At 36.6% G+C, this 4,896-nt stretch overlaps 1 pseudogene; it reads left to right on the top strand.

The window, feature by feature from the left end:
- Positions 1-1,493: 1,493 nt before the first annotated feature.
- LOC132351539 (glyceraldehyde-3-phosphate dehydrogenase-like) lies at positions 1,494-2,377 on the top strand (annotated as a pseudogene).
- Positions 2,378-4,896: the final 2,519 nt, after the last annotated feature.

Here is a 4,896-nt window from a genome sequence, read left to right as displayed (position 1 = left end):
TTAAAATCAGAGAAGGTAGGAAAAGAGGGGTTAAAAAAACAAACAAGAAAAAGAAGCAATGGATAGAAAAGAGTTGCAAACATAGTAGATATAAATACAAATACACATAATTACTTTAAAACTTAAAAGACAGAGACTGTTAGTGTGACTAAAAAACAACACCCAACTATGTGTCACCTAAAAGAAGCACTATTTAACCATAAAGACTTGTGTTAAAAATATATAGGTGGAAAAATACATGCCATGTTAACCCTAATGTTTGAGAAATGCTAAAGTAGCTATATTCGTTTCAGACAAAATAGACTTCACAACAAGGAAGGGATAAAGAACGGCATTTAATAATGATAATGTGGTCAATTCTCCTGGAACACATAACAACACTAACAAGAGTGTGTGAAACTACATAAGGCAGAACTGGATGAAACTAAAAGGAGAACTAGACAAATGCACTATTGCAACTGGAAAGTTCAATATCTCTCTGTAAGTAAATGACAGATAAAGCAGGCAGAGAATCAGGATATTAACAACCTAAGCATCACTATTTTTAACTTTACCTAATTGGCATTAATAGAATATTCCATTCAACAACAGCAGAATACACATTCTTTTCAAGCTCGTGTGGCACATTCTCCAAGATAAATTGCATTCTGAATGTATATTATGGTAATATAGACCTTAACAACTGTAAAAAAATAGAAATTACAGAAAATATATATTTTAGACCACTAGAGAATTAAATTAGAAATTAATAACATAAAGATAACCAGAAAATTCCCAAATATTTGGAAATTAAGCAACACACTTTAAATAACACATGGATCAAAGAATAAATCTCAAAAGAAATTTTTAAAAATTGAAGTAAATGAAAATAGAAATACAACTATTAAAATTGGTGGGATGCAGCAAAAGCAATGCTGCATCCCACCAATTAGGGAAATTTATAGTATTAAATGCATATATTTAAGAAAAAGAAAATGAAACATCAAAAACTTAAGCTCCCACCTTAGGAAACTGCACAAAAAAGGGCAAATTTAGCCTAAAATAGGCAAAATAAATAATATAAAAAGTATAGGAGAAAATAATGGAGAAAATTAATGAACCCAAAAGCTGGTTATCTGAAAATATCAATAAAGCTTATGACTCCAGCCAGCCTAATCAAGAAAAAAAGAGAGAAGACAAAAATTGCTAATATCAGAAATGAAAGCAGGGTTATCATTACTGAGCCCATGGAAATTCAAGGAATAATGGCATAATATGAACAGTCTTTTATGTTCATACATTTGAAAACTTAAATATATGGACCAATTTCTTGAAAGACAAAAACTATAAAAACTTACAAAAGGAGATATAAATAACTTTAATAGTCCTATATTTATTAAGGAAATTGAATTGATAATTAAAAACCTTCCGAAACCCAAAACACCAGGTTCAGAGGATTTCACTGGTGAATTCTACCGAATATTTAAAGAAGAAATTAGGTCTCTGCTCCTCTCCGTTCGACAGACGCATCTTTCGTGCAGTGCCAGCTGCATCCCTGAGACAAGACGGTGAAGGTTGGAGTGAACGGATTTGGCCGTATCAGGAGCCTGGTCACCAGGGCTGCTTTTAACTCTGGCAAAGTGGACATTGTCGCCATCAACGACCCTTTCGTTGACCTTCACTACATGGTCTGCATGTTCCAGTATGATTCCATGGCAAGTTCCATGGCACAGTCAAGGCTGAGAACGGGAAGTTTTCATCAATGGAAAGGCCATCACCATCTTCCAGGAGCGAGATCCTGCCAACATCAAATGGGGTGATGTTGGTGCTGAGTATGTGGTGGAGTCCGCTGGTGTCTTCACTACCATGGAGGAGGCCGGGGTTCACTCGAAGGGTGGAGCCTAGAGGGTCATCATTTCTGCCCCTTCTGCCGATGCCCCCAGGTTTGTGATGGGCATGAACCATGAGAAGTATGACAACTCCCTCAAGATTGTCAGCAATGCCTCCTGCACCACCAACTGCTTGGCCCCCCAGCCAATGTCATCCATGAACACTTCAGCATCGTAGAGGAATGGGCTACATCCTGGGCTACACTGAGGACCAGATTTTCTCCTGTGACTTCAACAGTGACACTCACTCTTCTACCTTCAATGCTGGGGCTGGCATTGCCCTCAACGATCATTTGTCAAGCTCATTTCCTGGTAGGACAATGAATTTGGCTACAGCAACAGGGTGGTGGACCTCAGGGTCCACATGGCCTCCAAGGAGTAAGAGTCTCTGGACCACCAGCCCCAGCAAAAGCATGAGAAGAAGAGAGAGGTTCTCAGCTGCTGGGGAGTCCTTGCGCCAGCTCCATCCTCCAACACATTGAGAATCTCCCGACCTCCGTGCGGTTTCCAGCCCAGATTCCCTGAAGAAGGGGAGGGGCTTAGGGAGCCCTACCTTGTCTTGTCATGTACCATCAATAAAGTATACTGTATGCAGAAAAAAAAAGAAAGAAATTATATCAAATAATACCATACTTCACAATCTCTTCCAGAAAACAAAAGCAGAAGGAACACTTCCTAGCTCAATCTATGAGGCAAGACATTGCCTTTGATGAAGACTCTTTGCTTGACCAAACTTAAGTCAGGCTCCTGAACCTTCTCCTAGGCCTATTTGTACACTTCTCTATAAAATCCAGTTTTAGCAAGAACCCTGCTAAGTCACTTTAACCAGAACTCCCCCACCCTTGGAGTCTGATTACCAATTTCAAGACTACTATAAAGCCATAGTAATTGGTGAAAGAATGGACACATACATCAATGGAACAGAATAGAGAGGCCAGAAATAGATCACGCAACTATAGTAAATTAGTTTTTGATAAGGGTGCAAAGATAACTCATTGGAGAATGAAAGTATTTTCAATAAATGGTGCTAGAGCAATTGGAAAACTATATGCTGAAAATTAACCTAGATCTTATGTCACACAAAAAATTAACTCAATATGGACTACTGATCTAAATGTAAAATGCAAACTATGAATTTTCTAGAAGAAAACAAAAGAAAATATATGTGGCCTTGAATTTAATAAGTTTTTAGATATAACACCAATATTACAGTCCATGAAAGAAAAATTTTGATTAAGTTGGGCTTTATGAAATTTAGAAACTTCTGCATTGTGAAATGCTTTGGTAAGAGAATGAAAAGACAAGCTACAGCCTTGGAGAGAATATTTGTAAAACGTATATCTGATAATGTACTTGTGTCCAAAATATAGGAAAAATATTTTAGAACTCAGTAAGAAAACAAACAACCCAATTAAAAGATGTTTAAAATATCTGAATAGACACCTCACCAAAGAAGATATGCATATACCAAGAAAGCATATAAAAAGGTGGTCAACATCATATGTCATTAGGGAATTGCAAATGAAACCATAATGATATACCAATGCAACCTATTAAAGTAGCTAAAATCCAAAAGAACTGCTGGTGGAAAGGCAAAATAATACACCACTTTGGAAGACAGTTTACCAGCTTCTTTCAATGCCGAACCTAGTCTTACCATACATTTCAGCAATCACACTTCCAGGTATCAATCCAACTGATTTGAAAACTTTTATCTACACAGAATTCTGCATACCAGTGTTTTCAGCAGTTTTATTTATAATTACCAAATCCTGAACGTAACCAAGGATTACTTCAGTAGGTAAAATGATAAATAAACTATGGTACATTCATACAATGGAATGTATATTCAGTGATAAAAAGGAATGAGCTATCAAACCATGTGAAAACATAGATGACTTTTAAATAACAAGTTGTTAAGATCAAAACCAAATGGAAACGAGTCTTGAAAATTCCCTGCTCAGACAAAACCAGTTTAGTCACACAAACCAAGCTTAATTTAGCTTCGTTTGCAAGACTAACTTGACTTGGGTCATTTCTCATTATGCCTCTGGAAATCATAAGAAAAATTTAGATATCTGAAATAAATAGATCTATATGTATGTGTAACTGAATCTCTTTGCTGTGCACCTGAAACTAACACAATGTTGTAAATCAACTATACTTCAATAGAAAAGAAAGAAAAATTTAAGCTGCTTCCCAAAACGGATATGAGGTAATCACTAACCAACTCCCTATCATTTAAGAAAATTCTAATATTATAGTCAATCACTGTGAAAAATAAACGGTCACTGCCTTCACACTGTGTAAACTGCTTTGTAACAATATATACTGAGCCTCACTCTATGTATTGGTTTGTGTGCTCCTGGTTCATGAATTGTCTTTGTTGTGTGTGCAAAATAAACTTACTAATCACTACTTCGGTGATTCATTGGTTTTACTTCTGTTACTTATGAACTTTTGACAAAATTAAGGAAGCAAGTTTATATAGAAAAGGTTTCATCATTGATGACTCATTTATATGACATTTTAGAATAGGCAAAATTGTAGAGGCAGTAAATAGACCAGCTGCTGCAGGAGTTTGGGGAAGAGGGGCTGAATAATTGAAGCCCGCAGGATTATTTAGAGTGGTGAGACTATTCTTTGTAACACTGTAATGGTGGGTGCCTGGCACTCTACTTTTGTCAAAACCCACAGAGCAGTTTGGCACAAAGTGTGGACCTTAATGTATGCAAAAAAAATCATTCAGGAGGTGGGGGGTTTCCCGAGATAGAATGAGAAATGTGACACAAGACTCTAACTGTATTAAAAATGTATGACATACCCTCACTGAATGGAGTGAGGGAAAAGGTGTTGCCCTAAGTAACTTGGGAAATGAGGGGAAACTGTGAGTAAAGACAAAGGAACTACACAGAAGCACTGTGTTCTAGTTGATAAAGTTGTTTTCCATGAGGGTGCAGATTAACAATTCTGAAAGCACTGTATATGTATACTGGAATTGAACAAATAGGTAAATGGATGGTTTTTC

Source organism: Balaenoptera ricei, chromosome 17 (genome assembly GCF_028023285.1).
Source record: "Balaenoptera ricei isolate mBalRic1 chromosome 17, mBalRic1.hap2, whole genome shotgun sequence".
Taxonomy (NCBI): Eukaryota; Metazoa; Chordata; class Mammalia; order Artiodactyla; family Balaenopteridae; genus Balaenoptera; species Balaenoptera ricei.
Note: the sequence above shows the minus strand (reverse complement) of the source record. Positions and strands in the feature narration are given on the sequence as shown.